This window comes from Poecilia reticulata, linkage group LG6 (genome assembly GCF_000633615.1).
Source record: "Poecilia reticulata strain Guanapo linkage group LG6, Guppy_female_1.0+MT, whole genome shotgun sequence".
Classification (NCBI taxonomy): Eukaryota; Metazoa; Chordata; class Actinopteri; order Cyprinodontiformes; family Poeciliidae; genus Poecilia; species Poecilia reticulata.
Window position 1 is genome coordinate 10,855,379 of NC_024336.1, and position 22,677 is coordinate 10,878,055.

Consider the following 22,677-nt stretch of genomic DNA (forward strand, 5'->3'; position numbering starts at 1 on the left):
CTAAATATACTATGTGAATACCTAAGCAAGGATTGTACAATGACTCACTGAATTCTCTTTTTACCAAAAATGGATCAAAAATCACGACGCGCCTAAGCCGTCTTGAAGCTTGTTGTGTTGACAGAGTAATGAGTAATGTGACAACTAAATCGCTCCATTATAGGCTCAACTTAGAGCTGATTCAGTGACGGACGTACCTTAGACACAACTAATACAAATGCTCAAAGACTTTGTTAATGTCAAAACAAAGCCTGATAACAGAGGGGTTCAGTTATCACCTGTTGGCAGGTTAAAGCCTCTTTATCTGCAGTTTGGTTTCTGTATAATCACAGGATAACCAAACTGTGGATTAGGAGATTTTTAAGAGAACTTTCGAAAACAGCAAAGGACGATAAGGTCCCAAGAAAAAACTGGATTTATTTGCTTTAATCAAGCCAGTCTATGGAGTATCTTTACCAGTCATACAAGAAGGCAAGTTAGAAGAGTTAATGCAATGCTAAGCTATATCTGGAACCATACTCAACCAGCAGGCATGACTTAAACAATTATATGGTGTAATGTGATAAGAGTGATCATTTCAGGCATTCATGAGTCACACACTAAGAGAGAGACAGTATGAAACCTTGGATAAAATGAGGAAAAATGGAGAGCAAATAAAGGGAGGGGAAAAAAAGGTGGGGGCGAAATGAGAAAGCAACCACATTCTTCTGTGGTATTTGGTATTGTGCAAGCTCTGGGAGAGTGCTTGCAGCCCGGCCTGGGAAAGAGCCAGTGGAGGTCTCCTGGGAAGGCAACCCGCTAGCCTCCAGAAAAACACCAGCAGAGTGGCAAGGCAGACCAAGCCAGATGCGTAGGAGTCACAGTACACACAAAGAACACACAGGGTGAACAAACGAGACGTGCGCACACACACACACACGCACGCACACACACAACCCAAGCAAAAGAAACAGAGATTCATTATGTAATATTTGCTCTAAAAGCAGGAAGATGGGTTTGTGGAAAGTTTGTGTAGCAGCTACTTCAACTGCATTTTCATGGTAAACAGGTTTGTAGATCAGATCATCTTCAGTACAGCAGGGCGTTCAGGATGCAGGAAGTAAAACCCATAAAGGACAATTTGCATTAAAGAAACATGAATCAATGTTTCAGGTGACAAAATTACTACAAAACAAACTTTTAAAGGTGGCCTATTATGCTTCCTTGAACAGGTTATGTTAAGATCAATCTATGAGCTATTCAAAATATGTCCATTATTTATTTATTTGCACAAAATCATTCTTATAATCATTCCCATCTCGAGCTCCTCTCAGAATGGGATATTTTAGGGCCTCTTGTCACTTTAAATCCAAATAAGCTGCTGCTGGCCACAATCCCAAGCTCAACGTTTATACTCGCGTGTAAAAAAGTCTGCAAACAGATGTGCAATGAAACATCCACACATCTTTGAAAAGCAGAAGTGGGGCCTCCTGCACAATCAACAAGAATGCAGCAAGTGGTTTCTGGGTGGTAAAGTAGAAGACAAACACTTGTCTTTTCCAGCAGCGCAAAAAGCAGTAAAACTAGCTGGCCAAACAAACACAAGTCACGGGCTGAGGGCAGTGCCTGCTGGTTTACGACGTTAAAAAAAACATTAATTGCCAAAAACCAGCTAGGCGGTTTTTCTTAATCTGTTTTTAGAAGCAGTAAAAACCCAAATAGACAAAAACGTGCAAAATGTGAATTTTGTGTAATTGGTTCCCTTTAAGTTCAGATCTGCTTTTATGATATAAACTGTCAGTAGGGGGTGATACAGGGTGTTGAACATGAAAGAGAAAAAAAAAAAATCATCCAACTTGACTATAAATGAGCCAAAAAAGAAAGGGAATGACTTTGTGTGGCAGCTTTTAATTTTACTGTGTTTTTGGATCATTTTTTCTTTAAGTATCGGTCATGTTTACTCTCTAAACCCAGTAACAACTGATTCAGTTCAGGCAATCAGTCATGTGAGTCATGAGCTCAGTGTGTCAGAAGTGATTTGTTTCCAGAAATCCACAAGCTAACATTTAGAGCTTCCCGTTTACATTAACGGCCAAAAGACTCCTCTGTATTTTTACGTCTCCAGAGCATAACAATATTTTCTGGGTGCCATGTGTAAATCATAAATGTGAAACATGCAGCGTAATATTTCACATGCTCTAAGCAGAGAGCAAATTTAGACTTATTGAAGGCAATTTCCACAAAGATGTAATGATAAATCTCTCACACAAGAATGGAAGATATAAAACTTTAGCAATATTTTCTGGGGTGGAAAACAAGTTTTTTTTTGCCTCCAATAGTGTTTTATAGATTCATTCAGTACAGACCTTAAATGACCAGTTCTTAGATGTAGTTATTGCTTGTCTGATCTTAAGGTGGTCTAAAGTTTCATAGATTTTAATCCATGTTTTTATCTTTAGTGGAGAATTATCCACTAGCATGGCATAGCATGTTAAAAATTAATGCATGCATCGCTTGGGATAAAACAAAAATGTAAAAAAAAATCAGAAATATGTACACTAACTCAGCGGTTCTCACTCATTTTCCTGAGAGCTCCCTTCCAGCGGTGACCACATCTGACGGAAAACTTGCATACACATGCATGCATTCATTTTTCAGCTTTCTTGATCTTTTAATTCCTCTATCCAGGGATCAGATGTGAGGATATAGCAGCTGGTAGAGGTGTGTTTCTGCTGTGGCAACATGCTGAATTCTTCAACATTCATGTACAGCAGTTGATGCGAAATGGCCTGAAATCCATGAGCATCAGATTCTCCTATCATGATCTGAGAAACATCCTTTTTCTTTCTCTTTAATTTTTAAAAATCTCTCACTGAAAGTCTGAAAGTCAAAATAATTTGTTATGGGATTTTTTTTTCTTCAATGAATAAAATATTAAATCAATAAACTATTTTCCCAAATAATTGTATCAATGTGACCAGGTCTCCTGAGGAAATAGTGATTTATCTTGCTGACATACATCACTTTAATACAAAATGTGGTTAAAGTGGTTGTTAAAGTAGTAATATTTACTTTTTTAAAACCATTCTAATTCCATAAATACACTTAAAACTGACAGCTATGTGTAAAAGCTGTATTTTTTTTTTTACATAGAAAGTTATTTTCTAGGGTTCTGATCAGCATTTACTGTCTTTTTGGAAAAACCAACCAAACAACCAACTCAAATTTAAGACTTTTTAAGACCATTATGAATGAAATTTAAGATCTGTATCTCCACAAAAATGTACAAACTTTCTCCATCCAACCTGCGATAAATTTGCACTTACCTATGATACACACAAACAAGCTAGCTTGAAGGGGTACATCAGTAGCTAGTTAGCGGTAGCCTCAACCGTCTCAAGTCAGAACGCAAGGAATACAGCAACTCAAACTTTTGCCTGACTGTAGAGTCCCACAAAAAAAAAAAAATTTAAAAAATACATGGAACATATGAGATTAAACAGTCCTGTAAAGACTAAATGTAAGACCTGGGAATAACATATTGAATTCAAACTTAATTTTGAAATGAATTTAAGACATTTTAAGGATGCAGGACATCCTGTTCCCCAAATTACTTCCACACAAATGCAGATCTAGCTGGTCTATTGTAGCAGAGTTTAAATCATCTCCTACATATATTCTTTGTGCGAAAAAAAAAGCTACATTACGGGAAAAATAAACAACAGAACAACATCTTTCCAGTATTCTTGACTTTAACACAAACACAGCCTTTCATATCCAATAACACTCTGCACACTGCAGTGTAAAAACGACACAGATTAGCCCGAGGCTGCAGGGTGGTGACTATGGAGAGCTCATGAAGGCTCGCCCTCCACCCGATGGTAAAACGAGCCGAGCTATCCATCAGGGAAAATGAACAGTAGAAGAACAGAGCTGGATCCTTTCAGACTGCCAGTGGGGATGCAGGGAACAGCAATCAGATGGGATCACAGCAAATTCCTACGGCTTCAAGGCCATAAAGTCCCACTGATACACTTGTTATAAATGACTACAACATTGCTTTCACTAACACAGGTTTTTAGGCACTTCAGGGGGCAAGGTATGCCCTGTGATACTTTCAGTGCTCAGGAATCTGTTTGACTTAATGTGGAGTAAGCCTGTAACAGTTACTGCAAAACTTGCATTCATGAGTTTTTTATTTTTCTTGATATCTGTTACGTCTTAGACATGTTCATACTGTTTCTGTTACCATAATGGGTTAGCATCGGGTCTGTTAGTTGCTTAAGATCCCAACAGAAAAACCATAAACTTAATAAAAAGTTTTAAATGTATTTATCTTTTTTACTGCTTATTTGTTATTCTGTGTTTCTGCTTTTAATTATGTAAAGCACTTTGAAATGCCTTGCTGCTGAAATGTGCTATACAAATAAAATGTAATTGGTTTTGATTTAGTTCAAAGTGGTATTCTATTTTTTTAAATATATTTTAAAACACTAATGGATAAAGATGCATCCCAGTAAACTTCAATCTCAATTTAAAGTCCATTTACGTGAATAATCTTATTTAAAAAGTAAAATTCATATGGACACAGTTTGCACAAAATTGTTACTTTCAACCAAAGTGGATTTTATTTAAAGAAAATTTAAAAAATCTGTCTCAGATTGAACAAAAGATGAAGACCAAAACCAACAAATAAATTACTTTTAGAGCAGCGTTACGTTTTAGCCATGTTATGGACAGCAGAGATATGAGGAACACTGCTGAGTCGACGTTTGTCCAGAATACAGGGTGTACACCAAACTTCATTGCTAAAGAAGCCGGATGTTTATGAAGGCAAATAAACTGGAGTGGAGGAAAAAATAAGGTTAAAATGAAAAAGGTTCACAAGTGATGACAAGCTTTATGGAGATACCGACTTAATTTTTCAGCAGGGCTCGGGACCTGACAAAACTACAGACACCTGCTTCACAATGCTCAGGTTATCAAAGTGTTTCATTAGCAAAAACTAAATCCCATAAATTCTCTATGGTAGCTTATAGAGATACGGTCGGTGGCCCACAAGGGTCAGAAAAAATGCAAAAGCTACAACTCAACAACACAAACCACAATGGATGTCATGCTAAAGTGGGATAAAGGAATTCCATTTTAGCATAATTTCAGTTTTAGAATAAATTTCATTTTATCACAACATCCGTTTCAGCTTACATTACGTGTTAGCATAACCTCCAACGCAGCTTTTTGCTGTTAACGCTTTTGATGCTGTGTTGACCCTTCTTGGTCACTGTAAAAGAAAGACGAGATACTAAATGCAACAATGAAGATGAGCCTAATGGTCATTATCACAGTGGCCAGGATTCCTTCTTGGATTTTTATTAGCTGTACGCCAGTCATCAAATGAACAAAAACCAGCGCTTGAACTATGCCACCATGGGACATGAATATATATAATGTGTGTGAGCTAAATTGGATTACTGAACTATAGCAACTCTTCTAATTTACTGAGATCTATCTGTACAGAAAAACAGAATAAACACATCAGATGCATGTAAGAAATTAAAACATAAAAGCTGATTTTGTTCACACTTGGTCTAACTGGAGAACATTTATAGCGCCGTATATACAGTATATGTATTTTTTTTTTTATTTCCTTTATTTAACCAGGTAAACCCCATTGAGATCCAGATCTCATTTTCAAGGGGGACCTGGGCAGAAGTCTGCAGTGCACAGCAACCTGGTTACAAAACAAAATTGATTAATACATAAACACAAGTATAAAACAGTATAAAACAATTTAAAAACAGTGACACTATTTAAAAGAATCTCGTTGCCTGTTTTTAAGAATCACTCGAAATGAGTCCAGTGAAATCAATTCGGACATCTTGAGTTCAGACTGGAGCTGATTCCAGGCTGAAGGAGCCATCACACTGTGATGTGGAATATCTGGAATATTCAGGAAGCTACAGGAAACATGAGCTCTGACTGAAATGAAGCTGGAGAAGCTTGTCCTACTTTCTCCGAAGAACAAACGGCTCTTTCTGCTACAGCTCTCAACTCTGGGAGAAAATAGAACAAGGGAACAGATTTGATAACAGTTCCCAATTACCACCACCAAAAAGAAACCGTTTCTGTGAGTGAAGAATGTCTCTCTGCCTTCTCATTATGATTTTGGACAGCATCAGCCTGGTAGTGATGATGGGACAGGCTTTTTTTTCCCTTCTTTTTTTTTTCCCCCCCCCACTAATGATTTAAGTAGGACTTTGTTTCAAAGCCCTGCTAAGTGTTCTCTGGAGTTTGGTGGTTCTGATCCGAAAATCTGGCTTGAGTTTGGAACGTTTTCACAGCAGCCTTCATGAAATCATTTTCAAGCATGACAGACTTCGTCGGAGGAGGGAAAAACAAAATCCATATTTTTTACACAGATTCTGTTTCACATCATGGATTATCTCGAAAAGAAAAAAAAAAAAATCACAGCATTCGAGGCATTTCAAATAAAAACTGAGAATCCAGGAGGATTTTAATTGCAGAACTAAAACGTTCCATTATGAGAATGTGGAAAAGTGGAGCCTGCTGGCTCCATGAGCACCAAGAGGTGCAAACAACACCACTGCTGTTCTGAAAAACAAAGCGCAAAACACACACAAGCAGGAAGTAACTGACACCAAAGATGGCTGAAGAGATGGCGGAATTTCAACATTATCCTGCACCATTCTCCCTTCCAGGTAAAACACACAACAGGCAGACAGAAAAGTGTTATAAACAGCAAGGAGTTCTACCTTTGATAGGTGTGTTAAATTAAAATGTTTATGTCTCAACCAAAAAATTTAAATGGATAAATGTACATATTTACAGTCTAAATATAGTTAAAAAGGACAATGATATTGTCAGCCCTAAAGTTGGAATCTAATATTTTTTCACTGCATTAAATAATTGTAAAAATATGATCTAATTTATCTGCGAATATTTTACTGACCGATCTCTTCCAAATTAATCACTGTGGAAAAATTGGGGTTTCTCCCATCAGACCGCTAGTTCCCAAAACGAGCCGCAGAATAAACCTTACAGAAGCGCACACAGGGTCAGTGTGACCCCGCAAAAACTTGTGGGGTCCAAATGACCCCATCTCTTAAGACCGCATGAGGGTTAGTGGAGACTTCACACCAGTTCATCACAAGGTAAAACACACCATATAATTCTACCTACATCAGCTCAATTTAAAAACACAATTTATTCCAAAGGGAAATTAAATGTCGTAACATCATCACAGCTGCCTCAAAGAGTCGTTGTGGAGCAGGAAGAGTATCTGGTAGCAGTCAGTCTTGCAACATATCTAAAAAGGCTTCTGACTTCAAATTGTTGCTGTATGAGAGCGTCCTGACTGTCATGACACGCCAACAGCAAAATTTCTGGGCAGCAGATACCATATTGAAAGGAAAAGATGCTTTAAATTTTCTCCTCCCCTCTCTGCTTGGGGTCGAAGTTCATGTATTATTTAAGCTTTTGAGATACTAATAGCTGCTCCCAGTTGTAATAAAAATACTCAACAATAAAAAAGTAATAGCAAAAATCCTTCCAGCTACACAGCATCCAAAACCAGAGGGAATAATTGCCCAAACAAGCAACGCCTCAATCAAAACTCAAACCCATAAACCTTCGGATTGCAGGACCTCCTCCCGTAGCGTTTTTAAAGAAGGCTGTTATAGACTGCTCCCAGCTGCAACATTGGCACTTTGACTCCTACGACATTTTTAACCGGAGTGTTTGGTAATTTGAACCCTTAAATTTTGTCTCAATAGGAGGAAAGCACTCTGCATGACATGACAGTTTTGCTGCAATTAGTCTGAGTGGGTGCGTGTGAAGGGGCAAAACACAGGGTTTCTGTAGGTTTCACCAACTCAAATTTAAGACTTTTTAAGATCTATATGAAAGGAATTTAAAACCTGCATCCCGACAACACAAAAGAAAACTGTAAATAAATAAATCATTTGGGTTGGCAACAGAAGTTAGCTATTGCTTAAGACAAACATCGTCCAACCAACGGGCGATAAATTTGAACTTACTAATGATGGACACTGAAAAAGCTAGCTAGCTGATCAGGCTAGCTGGAAAGTGTGCATTAGAAGCTGGTTACTGGCAGTGAAGATGTTTGCGTTTGATTAAACCTTTTGTCTGACAAAAATGTCCCGTGGAAAAAAAAATTATCATAAGAGATTAAGAAGTCTGGATATGACAAAATTTAAGATCTGTGATTAGCATACTAACAGCAAACTTTAAAGACAAAAATAAATAAATAAAAAAAGCAGAAATTAACACATTTTGAGGCCTTCATTTCTAACACCGTTAAGTACTTTTTCTTTCACCTTTTGAAGTTTTAAATTATAATTTTAGTTCATTTAAAATACAAAACAAGAATTTACTGAAGTGTCACAGGTAAAAACTTTACTGTGACAAATTTATATGACAAAAACCTATTTGATAGTGACACAGTGAGGCTTCTACAGTTGATTGAATGCACATGCACCGCTCATTTCCAGAACCAACAACCAAGAAAATGACACCACGAAACGCAGATGGACAGGGAGACCTGGACACGCACGCTTTCTCACATAAAACAGAAGCTAACTCACAGTGCAATGAATCAAGCAGCAGCAGCAGCCATGGCGGCCATGGAGTCCCAGATGATGGAGCTGAGAGCACTTGCAGCTGGAGCCTACAGATGACAAGAGAGGCACACACACACGGCAGAGTTACTCGAGATAAAGAGATGAAAAGTGTGGAAAGAAAAAAGGAAGACGGAGACGAAGTAGAGAGAGAGAGGGGCTTGACGTGAAGCAGATCATAGCTTATTGTCAGAGCCAGTCACAGTTCAGGCACGGTGTTACATAACGACTATCACATATCCAACACAAATGTGCAAAAGTTGACACGAACCTGCTTCTTATGAAAATGTCGGGTCATATTCACATCACCCTACTCCACTGTACACAGTTCGCCGTACTGTAAATCATCCGAGAGGGCTTTGACAATAAATCCAGAATAAAATTTTGATGGATAAATCTTTTCAAGTGCATAAATATGGAATATGTTTTCCATTACTTTCCAATTTTTTGTGATAACGATACGTTGGAGAAGCACCGCTGCCTTATCACACAGCTGTCAGATTTGCTGACACATTTAGTATTCAAGGAACATTGTCTCCACTGTATGCAGAAAAGCCAGAAAACACAAGAGAGACTAAATGCAACGCACATTTATTGCAGTTTGATTTGGACGCACAATGCTCTGTATAACGCGTCACTTTGAGCGCCTCGCGTCTTTGCGGCGTGTTCGTTTCTGCTCTGTTCTGCTGTGACTGTGCTGAAAATAAACTAGACAGTAACAGCTTTCCTAATCCAGTTGGTGGGTTTAATGCCAACTGTGAAGAGAAGACATACTTTTTCATGGGCAAACTGAGACTGCTCAGCCCGTCAGCGAATCCTACCCTCCTTTGTTGTAGGATCAGTTGGAGGTTTTGTATTTGATGCAAAGTAAGTCGCTCCATGTGGGTTGCTATGCAACAACAAAAAAAAAAAAAGAAAAACAAGCCAAAACAAAAAAAAAAAAAGCATCACCCCATTTTTTTACGATTCCTTTAATGTTCCGCATTAGATGTTTTATTTGCGATGAAAATAACCGCAGGCATCCCAAAGGCCTTGGCTTCTCTGTTACAGCCAATTTAGTTTATTTTGAATGAGGAAAATGTACTGTATGAAATAAAAAATGGATTAAAAAGTCTTTGAAAGCTGCGTTGTATGTAAGACAAATGTCCAAAACTTCAATGTTGATATCCTTAACTGTGGGAGGATATTTCCTGTGGTGTTTCTTGTTAGGGCTCACCCCACTGGGTGGCAACAACTGGGGGCACCACATGAACTCAGAGGAAAAAAGAAAACCTCATAAAATATTAGTATTCGAAGAACAGGTTTTTTATTGCTTATTTGCATATCTAGTGAACAGGGAGTGAGGGCCCCTAAGAAAAACCGCATCTGGCTTATGCGGACAAAGATTATATTTGATTCTCAGCTTCCAATAGAGTCACATCTCATTTTGAGAAGCTATTTTACAGCACAATCCAGCAGGGCTGCACCAACAGCAGATTTCTGGACGGTCGCAGATTACCTATCTTTAAAAAGCCTGACCTGCCAATTCCAATAACCAATCTTCCAAAATTAAGGAAATCAGCACAGATAAATTACTGTACTCCTACAATCAAGTAACTGTGTGACTTTAAGTTGTTATAAAAATGAAATGTATATCAAACATGACTTAATTCGACGCTTTGAAATTGGCCTATGTCTCTTTCAGAAGCTTTTACTCTTTCCAACACTCCGCCCACAGTTCGTCATCACAACAATTTTCCTCCATTATGCCATTTGCAATCGTTCTTACAAGGGCTGCACTTAGAAGTAGCTCGCATGCTAATTTGTTTGCCCTCATATATTTCTAACTTATTTCTATGAAATGTTACAAAATAAAACATATTATAACACAAAATAGACAGAAATATGCCGGCTATAAGCAGTTTCATCAAAAATGATTTTGCCTTAAACTACTGAGGCCTTCTTCAGAGGATGTAGTGAATCAATACAACCCTGTTAGGTCTGCACACCTCAGCAGATCTCCATCAAAGTAAGGATTGTTCACAGGTGCCTTTGCACACATGTCCTTGCCTCTGAACTCTAAACCACAATGTCTCCCTCTGGCCTCATAAACAACAGCTGGTTCTAGTAGTCCATCTGCTACCTGTTAAATTCCCCTAAGCAGTACTCACAGCTCTAGCATACCATTACCTCGACTCCTTCCAGGGATACCGTGAGCAACCGCTGCTGCTTTTACGGCGGATGGCAATAATAGCAGTTTGAACTGAGTCGGCTTTTAATTCTGTGTCTCTGCATTTAGTTTTTTTTTATTTTCAAAAGCATCAGGGGGTTAAAAATAAACGTACTGATTACTTCTATGGCTGTTTTTATCTCTCCAAGTGCATTCAGAAAAATTAAGTTCCCAGTTGGTCTTATTACTCAGGCCTGCAGTGTTGGTTTACTGCAAACATGTTTTTATTTGTTAAAAAGCTAAACGTTGCCCAGTCTGTAGGGCGTAGCGCTGTTTAAATTGGAATATAGTCTTAGAGTTTCACATTTATTCCAGTCTTGCTTTCCACTGAGATTTAAAAGGCACAAGGTAGAACATGCTGTTAAAAATGCTGATGTGCTGCTCTTCTTACACACAGTCTACTGTAGTGTTACCCCCTCCAAATAAAGTTAAAAAGTACTACTACTGCACATTAAAGAAAGTTCACCTCATTTAAAATTTTGTTTCAGGGTGTATCTGTTACTTTTACAGTTTCATTTTGGCTTCCTGTTGTTCAAAACATAGCAGCAAGGTGGAATCTGTGTGCTTTTGTAAATGTAGTTATCCATCCACCCACTGTCTATACCAGCTTATCCTTGCAGGTGGCTTTATCCAACGGTCATTGGACGAGAAGAGGGGTACAGAACCCTGACAGAGCTACAAACTGCACTTTGAAGTTAAATTCTTCACCTAATACGACCAGATTATTTATATCTTCAGAGTAGACATGCATAAATTAAACTTTTGTGGCTTTTTTTCCAGTCTGCAGGTTTTGCTGAGTTTTGACCTGCCACTATCAATTTCTGCAGATTCCAATTAATCTACAGGAGGTAAATAATAATATGTATAAAAGAAAAGAATATCTTTCTGTCTGAGCAGTTACGCTGTACAAATGATCACATTTATCCCTTAATTTCAACTTGTCTGCAATTGTCTGCAAACAATTGCAAAAGCAACTTTAACACTTCGTCCTCCAATACAGGTTTCCAAAAGAAGGAGTGTTGTTCATCACTTGGTACGGCTTATGATTCACTAATCACACCAGTAGATCACTGGCACCCATAAACACAAACAATTTCATTGAAAGGGTTTGCGAACAAAGCATCAGAATGACTTGACAGCTCATCATTTAGCTGTTCTCAAAGTTTTCACTTCTTCGTTCAATCTTTACCTTCCTCAGCCTGTTATCAAAGCAGCAGAGATTGTTGAGAAAAATAATTTATTCTTTTGAGAATTTTAATTCCTAGTTCTAGTAATTCAGAATCAATTCAAAATGATCAAAAATTTATTTTAAAATGTGTTCAAGTTGTACGTCTTTGCCACTATTTGCAACTACACTGCATATCCTAATACGTGCCCAATTGGCCACCTTGTATTTTGAACCATTCTTTGATATTTTGTTTATTTAACCCTCCATCGATCTTAGCATGATGCTCTGGATGAGTGCAGCAGATGTCACTGTCAGACAGTGGGGTAGTGAGGTGTTATCCCATTAGACTGTCAGTTCTCGAAACCACACACACACACACACGCACACAAGAAAACCCTCGGAAAACTGCACACAGGGTTCCTGTGACTCCACCAGACAGAGTAAAAAGCTCATCGGGTCCTAAAACAATAATAGTCTAGCTCTTAAGGTTGCGGAAGGGTTAAGAAAAAGCCAGGCAGCTAAGCTAACCTAATACTGGAAATTGAAGTTACAGAATTTTATGCACAATCCTATTTTTGTTTAAATATACATTGATGGAATTTGATTGCTTTAGATAAATGTTCTATTTATTTACAACATCTTTTCCTCTCGTCAGTCAGATAATTTAAACAATCTCTGGGTTATTTGAATAGAAAAATCGGTTTTCTAATCAAAGATAGTTTCTGAATTGAATCGTGACCCTAAAAATTGGAATCAAATTGCCAGACACTGAAAAATCCACGTCTCTGCAAGACAGGTTTTTCTATTTTATTTTGACCCACTGCTGGCGGGTTAGATGGTAGCTAAACCACAAAAAACACATCAAGGAAATTGTCGAGCATTAAAACTTAAGTCATTACAATTAATACTATAAGTCATATGAGTTTGTGTACTATTCCTGCTTGAAATTAGGATTAAAGTATAATTATTAAGTCCAACAATTGGTCAACCACACGATAGTTGCAAAGAGATCCACCAAGTCTTTTGCTTGAAGGACAATCTACATGACATGACAACAATACCTAACCAACCTTTCTTACTCAATGGCCCGTAAGCTGTACAGTGCAAGCCAGTGAGCTCAGCTGGTTCCAAAAATATCCTACAAGCAACACATGCAAGTTCCAAAACACAGTTTGCCTCTCAAAGCTTGACATTTATGATCTAAATAATGTCAGAGATTACAGAGTAAGCCTGTCTTGAAAGCCTGTGTTTTGTTTTTTTAACATGGTGTGTTCAATATAGTTTATGTCTGTGGTTAAGTTCAACGAGGCACAGGAAGTTTTTACACAACAACATGGCTTGGTGGAGCACCACAGACAAATCGTCACGTAAAATCCAGAGCTTAGTGGCACGCTTGATGCAACACAAGCAGTCACGATTTAAATCCATACCTTCAACACACATCGGTACTTCTGAAAATTGATTTATGAATACCGCTGACACTAGAAAATATAATAGTTTGTGGCAAGCCTGATTTCCTTTTTTTTTTAAACTCGTCTATAATAAAGTAAATGTTGCATCCCACGCTGGACTCTAGATCATTTCTCTTTCCTGTTCTGGTATGGCTCCACCATCTTTGTTTCTGTATCAACTTGCTCCACCTAGGATTGACCAGCGGTGCCCTCTTCAGGGTGGCAGCAATACTACTACACCTAGAGAAGGTCTAAGCTAGCATTACTAGATAATTGATTTGAACTAATTTTGATCATTAATTGACAATGAATCGTAAGTCAATTAATTGCTTGCATCATTACTTGAAAGTATGTTGAAAACGCCAGTGATCCATCCATCTGGCAGGGATTTTACAAATGCATTTATAATCAAACTAAACAAGCAGGTGAGCTTAAATCTAACAAAAAGACAACATGTGGGTGTTGATCTAGCTCATTGCAGCAGCAGGTGCAGTTCAGCTCTCTCTAAAAACACTTCAGGAGCAAAGGACACACAAGTGGCCTGCAGCCTGACCTCATACTGATGTGCCTCTTACAAGTAGTTGCTACTAATTGGCTAAGGCAGCGCTGTCATTCTCAACCTTCTGAGCTGAATTATGAAGAATTCCTACTTCAGTGTGTGTTGGACATTTATTTAAGGTTGAATATGCTGTGGGTCTAATGCATATTGACCCACAGCCACAGTTGGCAGAGGACGGCAGGTGGCACAGCAGGAGGCACCAAGTGACTCAGACCAAAAGGTCTCAAGGTCACTTGGTGGCTTTTCACCCACGGCTGCCGTTCATAAATCGTATGTGTTAAAATTTTGGTTAACATTTTTAGGTCTGACTTTTATACCCTAAACCTGCAATTACATTGTTTCTTAGCCTACTATGTGTAGATCTAAACTACAAGAAACATTGTAAATCATTAAGTTGTCTCTTTCCCCCTCCCTCCATTTTGATAATGTGTACAGTCTGCTGCTGTGACAAGACGGATTAAGTTATCTTTTTGTGAAATCACAAACTCATTTAATTTGGTGCCACAGTAACTGATCACATGATTGGTTTCTTCAAGTTAACGACTTCACTAGTGCAGACGAAGCTTCTGCATAGCATAGTTTGATAGTGGTGGCTAAGCACAAGATGTGGCATGTCTAAGTCTTGATGTTTGTGCAAAGAAATGTTTTGACAAATCCAAAACAACTCTCCTTTAAGCTATAATTTCATAGGTAATCTTTGTAAGAGAATGATGGGATATATCAATAATAGTGTAATGGTATTGGCCAATTGTGGCAAACCTTTCTTTTCTGATTTTTTTCTGTTTAGTAATCATATCAAGCCCATTCTGATTGTTATTGACTAAAGACTTAAAAGCACCACCTGAAAGTTTGATTAGTTTTACTGTTTTTAGAGTGGATGTATCTTTGATAATTAAAATGGACAACAACACAACCAATGTGGCTGACCAACATACTTAGCTTTATCAACAAAAAAAGGAGACATACATCTACAGCTTTTTACTGAAATATGAAATTTGGATAACTTCTCCTTATGACAATGGATTTCTGAAGATTGAGCAGTCATAATGTGATCATTTTTGCTAGTTTCCAGTAAGTAGAGACATCAATCAGGAAGGATCTTTGATTTACAGAAAAGTTTACCAAGGAAAACTGTCTTGCAGTTTAGTGTGAACACACCGCATGCAGAAAAGATTCAAGGTCTGTTAAATTACAGGGCAATCACAGAGTAGCCGTCAACCTCAGGAAATCAGTGTGGTCGAGCCATAGCTGTGGGAGCTGGCTGTTGCATGTTGTAGGCTACACTGACAAAAACATGTTTTTTTCCCCTCTATCCTATATTTACGAGAAATAGAAATACAGAACAAAACCAGCTCCAAAATGTTTGTTGAGAATCTCATGAGGTTTCTGTAAGATTACAAAACTTTTACAGTAAAAACTGCACTGTGACCCATTTTTTTTCTCTGTTAATTTAAGAGGTAAAGCTTCAACACTTGTCTCTCATTGTTGGCAGAGGACGGCTTCCAAATGTTTCCCTGTCAGTTCATTTAGCATTGGCTTACCCTCTTGGTGCTCACACGAGTGAAGTGAAGAACAAAAAAGGTATGAAACCATGCCAATCAACACTTTAGCCTGAGAGTGTGCCTGGATTATTTTTAGGACACAGAAAAGCAGTTTAAAGTACAGAGAGATAAAGTGACTGGCAACCAGCTTTTCTGCTCTATAAAACGGATAAAATGGTCACGGAAGACGACATATCCTATTGAAAAATGTGTACCATCACTTACATACACATACATACTGTATATAAAAACAATGCTCAATTGACAATGACAGTGAGCAGTTTTGAAATGTGGTAGGCATCACAAGTGTATGTCGACTTTTCCCTCTTAGAGCTAAAAAGAAAGACTGGAGTGATAAAACCTGTGTACACTGATAAAATCCTATGTATGCTGAAAGAAAGTAAAGTAAACCTTGAATAAACTCCCAATTCTAAATGCCGGTGTACTGTCTGCAAGTTCTTGCCAGTGGGAGCCCAAGCCAGCCATGCCGAAACATCCTCAATTCTAGAAATTTTCATGTGCAGCAGATTTTTGCTAAAATTTTAAGTGTTCTTCATCCTTTGCAATGTCTTCCAAAAGAGAAAGAGAGGCTGTACTGGCTGTTGCTTCTTCCTGCCCGTCTGTGTCGTATGGCCTGCTCTGGGTTCTGCTCTCTGACAGCTTATGTTGTAGGTTAAACATCCACAGAAAGCAGCTGAAACACCAGTCATAAAATGTCATGATGTTCAAAGCAAAGCGCAAAGTTTATAACACTTGCAATCTACAGTGGCCGTCGCAATTGCAGTTTTTATCCTGTAAATTATGTTCACGCACAATACATTAGGACCCAACTAAAATCTGTTACAAACTGTCAACAAGTCATACTGAAACAGTGAGGAAGAAAACATGATGCATTTCTGAAGACTGAAGCTATATTTCGCAAGTGATCTATAGAAGCAAATCATAAAGCCAGGCTTGTTGTAGGTGATAAGTTGACAGATCATTTTTGGGTATCGCTCTCCTGGAATCAATCATGATGATTTCTGATCTCAAGACCTTTGCTGCATGTCTTCCTCCCTTCTTTCTTTGCCCATTTCCTGTCTGGTAAAAAAAAGACCACAAGTGCCAATAAAATGATTTAAAAAATAAAGGAGATAAAACTCCTTATTAGGGCATCAATATTATTAGTGAAACTGTAACAACATTTCTGTGTTTTAAACACTTTCAGTTGTGTTCACGGAAAAAGTATCAACAAATAATCTGCTTTGGTACGAAACTGTCTTCCACTTTCCAAAGTGTAAAGTTAGAATTTACTAAGACTGTAGAAAGTCATGTTAATATTAATGCTCTCCACAGACAGTAGAAAAAATGTGCAGAAAATGTCAAAAAGAGACAGAAGGAAAATAATAATTCCTGTGTCAAAACAATGCTTTGCTACTGAGCCTTTCTGGAGAATACGCTGTTCTGTTTGCAATATTATTGCAAACAGAATATTATTCATATTAAACCAAATTAGAAAAGCTGTTAAACAGTCATGTGTGGATCTCAGGATAAACTATTTTCTGAGCAATAAAAAACAAAAATTCAACAGCTGCCTAAAAGTGACACTTTGAACAAATATTTAAACTCCAGCTTCTCTGTGCATGAGGCGCGCTCATTAAAATGTGAGCTGGCTTATCCAACGCAAACACATCCTGTTAAATTAAAGGGTGTCCCATCAGTGCCAAGTGTCCCTCGTCTAATCCTCTGACATAGGTGATGCAGATTATCAGGCCTACCACTCCACCTCTGCTGCTTCTCACACTGTTCCCTTCCTCCAAAACTCAAGGAAATTTCTCTGGGAATCTCTTAGAACCTTGTGTGATCGTTACGCCTGCGAGCCCACGTGGCCCTGCGAGAAAGCCCCCGGAGCAACAGTTGGTGGAGGCTCGGCAGATGAGAAACGAACATAAACGGCGACGCAAACTGGATGCACACTACTCACGGAGCGCTGGTGTGAATCCGGTCTGCGGTCAGGCGGATGAATGAGCCACATGAAAAGCCTGGTGGGGAAGAAGCCGGAGCATGAATGAGAGGAGGAGACGGAGGCAGAGCTTAAGAGCGACGAGATGACGAAGGGAGGGAACGAGCGTGGAGCGAGACAGGCACGGAAAATTGTTGGGAGAAAGAAAAAAAACACTAAGGCAAGTTTTGTTTTAGGGGTAAAACAGCAGAGAAACTTAAAAGATAAAGCCGGTACGAGAAAAAGCATAAGATGAAGTCAGCTAGACATGATACAGAATTCCCTTCCTGGTAGTAATTATAGCTCACGCTCAATCCCAGTGTCCACTGAACTCCTTCAGCAGTCACCGGGGCTTGTTAACAACTCATGTTGCATAGAGGGGATTTAAAAAAAAGACACAAAAAAACCCTGAAAGAATGAGGCTAAGAGTAATCCTCCCAGCAGAACTGAAGTCCCAAAGAGCCATATCAGTTCCATGATGCCTGTTAACCATACATCTCAGGCACGGAGAGTCCAGCAGCTGTCCGCCTGCCAGTGATATGGATTAAAGCAAAAGAAGCTCCTAGTCGGCCTACTGCTGATTTAATAGACGGGTCAGCAGCCAAACGGTTTGTTAAATACAGAGTCTAGACAGAGAATGTGACCCGGTATGTCTCTGACGAGGTGCCTGGAAGAAAAATTAAACAAGTGAAGAAAAGTATTTTATCAGAACTGAAAGATGTTTGATTGATGTATGGAGTGAGCTAACAAAGAGTTAAAATAGCAGAGGGAAATAAATTCAGTGATTTTATGGGGGGCATCACTGTAGGGCCACACAACCAGGTATCTTTTACAGCCAAGTTATATTTTCTTACTATAACTTACAAATAGGCCTGTCACAATAACACATTTTGCTGGATGATAAATTGCCCCAGAACTTAGAGATAAACGATAAAATTGTTTTGAGAACATTTTCAAGTAATACAATAGTAATAATATAAAAACGCACAAACACATTCTCGAAGATCAACTTGAAATTCTAATGAACATTTAAACGCTGGAACTTGAAGGCATTTGGTATATCCAAAATAAATAAAGAAAACAACAGAAACGACAAATAAAATAAATTATGAAGATAAAATTATCTTTAAAAAAAAAAAAAGGATAGTTGAGACCAAAACACCAGACTGAAGACTTTTATCATTCGGTTTTTGGTAAAAAGAGGGAAAAAAAGAGAAAACTGATAAGTCAAGCAAATGAAATTATTGAGTTCCTTTTAGTTTGTCATGCAATTAATTGATTTATTTATTGTGACAGGCCTACTTACAAGCACTGAATCTGTGATATTTTTTTTATTTATTTTTTTTTGCTCGATTCACTTTATAATAATTGAAAAAAGTAGATTGTATCTTTTTTATTTTATGGCAAACCATTTTGTTTTTATAGGATTCCCTTTCTGGAAGTAATTATAATTCAATTGCTTATTGCGATAGGATTAGCCAATTAATTAATAATTCAATAGTTTTCATGAATTGAGTTGAATTCAAGACTTGCTCAAACAGAAAAATAACCCAATGCAGCTGTTTCATGCAGCAAAATTGTGGCTCTTTTTGTAGGTCTATCACATAAAATCCCCACTAAAGTTAATTATCAATGTTTGTTGTTCTAATGTGACTAAATATCTAAAAGAAAAAGTACATAGCAAATCTCTGTGAAATGTCCCTAAGCGAATACCATCAAGATAACCCTTAGGGTGTCAGGAACCTAAGAGCCAACACATACAAGCTCAGTCTAAACAAAACCAATCTTTTTTTTTATTATTTTGGTTTTTTCCCACAGATGGTTTGATGGTTAAGTTTCCACTGCTGCCTCCACAGTTTGTCACTTCTGTGAGACTTTAAAACTTTCAGTAAATCAAAACGTTCGCTCTTTCCAATCGAAACAAGCCAGAGGAATTCCTCACTGAAACACTCAAAACATGTTGAAGACAAAGACAACTGACGGATACCAGCTTCTCTGGTGTTTAGTCTCGGCGGCACCTTGGCAGTTCATTTCGCTTTAAGCAGGGCGTTTTTCTGGAGGTGGTATGCGTACGGATGTGACAACAGTGGGCGGTTGACCTGCTCTGGGGAAAGCGCCCCACCACCTGACATCTGGCTTTTTTACACAGCAGGGTCAATATTAAAATAAAGTCAGGTCACAGTAGGTGGAAGGGCCACACGAGGTCAACATGTGCAAAATAATAGCAGCAACTGCTGCAATGACGTCGACTTTTTATCGGGGTTGAAGTGGAAATGAAATATCCAGGTAGGCTGCATATTAAATGTTGCTGTGGGCATAAAAGACACAAAAAAAAAACACACAAAAAACGGCAAAGAAGCAGAAAAAACCCAGGGTTAAATCAAAGTAAGAGGCTGAGTGCAACGCCTTGACGTCTGTCAGTGCTTAGCCGACTTAATAAAAAACAGACACTTTACAGAAGCAAATGTTTTCTGGGAGATGGATTAGAAAAACACAGATACTTTGTAGGCCTTGTGGTGACTGATGCTTGTCCTTCTCTGGAATCGGATGAAAGATAAATCCTTGAACTCATTCTCAATTTAATCACCCCATTTGACTGCAAGGCTAAGTAATAATAAGGGGGCTTTTCTTCCAGATGATGATTTACAGAAACCAAATGGCGCTACTTGTTAGAGAAAGACCAGACCCAAACAGGCTCGTATGGACTTGATGTGTTCTGTTGTGGTTTTATGACACCAGCACAAAAAACTGAATAATTATGCAGTGGAAATAATAGAATATGTTGTGTTTAAAATGCATTGTTCTTGCAGCATCACCTTACGGTTGCAGGTATTGATAGATTGGCAGTATTTTACCATGTTCAGATTATGAATTGCATGGTGCTCAGATGTTCAAAGCTTCATACAGCTCCTCAACTTTGACAGAAAAAATAGCTGATATTTCTCCTGAAAACCAGAATAGTTGTCTAATTATGACCTGCTTGTTTATCTTTCAAACGGCCAGGATCCAGAGATTGGTGCCGTTTTATTGTTTTCAGAGTCTACCTGACTTTTTCAGTCTTTAGTGAGTCAGCTGCTACAAACCACATGTTACCACACATAATGTCAGATTGCTTCTGGGAAAAATGCCTGTGGTTAGGCACCATTATGTATGGCCAACCTGCCCATTATGGTTCACCCCTCTTTCATTTGTGAATGTGAGCTCTGTGTTTGTCTGCGAGTCAAAACTCCATGCATAACTATTCCTGTCATCTGTGCTCTCACACACAAACACACTCACGGAAAACACAACCACATCCTCCACTTGAACTTGTTTTTCATCACGTGTGTGGACATCATGGAGAATCTGTGGAGGAAACTAAAGATTAGGGTGATGACAACGAGGCCCTCCAACCTCAAATACCAGTGAAAACATGCAAGAAGCATGTTTTCATCAAAAATTTGATTTAATGGTAATGAGAATTTTTCGGTTCATAACTGAAAAGGTTTTATTAATTTTTTTAGCATGCAGCATTTTATAGCATGCAAGTAAAAACATGAATTTACATATTGGCAATAACATAAATATCGGCCGACGTTAGTCATTTTTTTCATATATATTGGTATCAGTCCCGTAAATTAATCCAGGGCGATATTAGTCCAGGGATCATGCAAATTTTCACATCGCTGCATCCATTTAAAAAATAAAATAAAATTCACATTCAATTTTCAAACTGATTTTACTACATTTTAACAGAAACAAACTTCTTGGTGGAGCAAATCTAAATTGGATTTTTTTTTTTTTGGTAGTGAATGAGACTGTTTTGGCTGCAGAATCTTTCAATTTGTGTAATGCAACCTGCTCTGCATGCTGTGTTTAGTCTGCTCCTAGCTTAGGGGAAGACAGAGAAAAAAATTCATGAAATGTTATCAGGCAAACATCTGATCCGACATGACTCAAAAAATACACACTTTTATTACAATGTACACACCATAGCAGTCCCAGTATGCCTTTGACTCCCTGTGAAAACATTAAGAGCTTTGAGGATTTAAATCGCTGCTGCTATGAGAATAACTCAACAGGCGAGTGTGAGTTTCAATGAAATGGAAGAATGTTAACGCAATCCATTTCCAGCTCCAGTGGAGAAAGGAGATGACAAATAAAAACAGTTCAGTTTCTTGGCCTGCTTATGTTCCCGGTTGGTGCTTTTCTTCTTCGGTTCTGCCACTGAGCCAGCTGACGTTCGTTCTGTTATGGGTGGACGACAGCATGTCTTTTACTTTTATTTGTCAGGGAGGGAAAACAAAAAACAAAAAAAACACAAAAAGAGCCGTAGAAAATACAAAAATTCAAATCCACCTTCTTTAAATCCATTAAATATTGTCTTTGGTTTCAAAAAATGATAATTTCTTTTTAATAAAACTCGGAGACCATCCGCAAAATTATCACAATGAGCTGAAACAGCTGAATAGACAATAGTGGATTAAAACTCAAACAGCACAAAAGTCTCAAGTCCCCCGCTATTATTATCCCTATCAGTTTGCAGCATTCTGCTGCTTTTTAAATCTGCCCTTCTTTTTCAGCTGCATGGCATGCAATTATTAACGAGATCAAAGCGAATGAAAGGCCTTCTGCGTCAGCGAGGTTGAGCTCGGGGAGCCGACTGACACTAAGTGATAACGGCAAAGCAATGGATTGTTTTTGCCTCTGCATGCAGTGCCATACACGCGAAATACGAGCTTTGTAGCTGCTAACCAAGAGTTGCTGTCAGTTGTTATCTTGGGTAGTAATTCAAATACAGCATGAACTTTTGCATAGCCTCTTTAAAACTATTAAGAAGTCTTCAACTCTGTGAAGTGACATGAAGATTTAAGGTTACAAAATGCAAACTATGAAATAAAAAGAATTAAGTAAGCTGAAAAAAATAAGGTTAGAGACATGAATATGATTATGGCTTTTGGAAGCAGGTTTATCCTCTAAACACCACACTGCACTGAACAGCAATACCACCAATCCAAGGTAATCAGCTGGCTTATTGATAAACCCCTCTTTAATTTTGGGTGATTGATAATCAGCCAATACTTGCATACTTCGCATAAACACAAAACAAGTAATTTTAATGTTAATTCATCCATCCATCCATTTTCTGACAC

The 22,677-nt window shown here is 38.2% G+C and overlaps 1 protein-coding gene across 4 annotated transcripts in view; it reads right to left on the reverse strand.

Annotated features, from left to right (window-relative positions):
• Positions 1–22,677, reverse strand: part of peak1 (pseudopodium-enriched atypical kinase 1) — a 92,231-nt gene that overhangs the window by 34,936 nt on the left and 34,618 nt on the right. For 2 of the 4 annotated variants that reach the window (XM_008411171.2, XM_008411172.2), the window contains exon 3: positions 8,604–8,686. The exons of 1 other annotated variant lie outside the window; for it this stretch is intronic. The gene's annotated coding sequence lies outside the window, so the exon portion shown is untranslated. Of the gene's footprint in view, positions 1–8,603; positions 8,687–17,527; positions 17,586–22,677 lie in introns of all 4 variants that reach the window. One more of the 4 variants, XM_008411173.2, reaches the window with a different exon arrangement.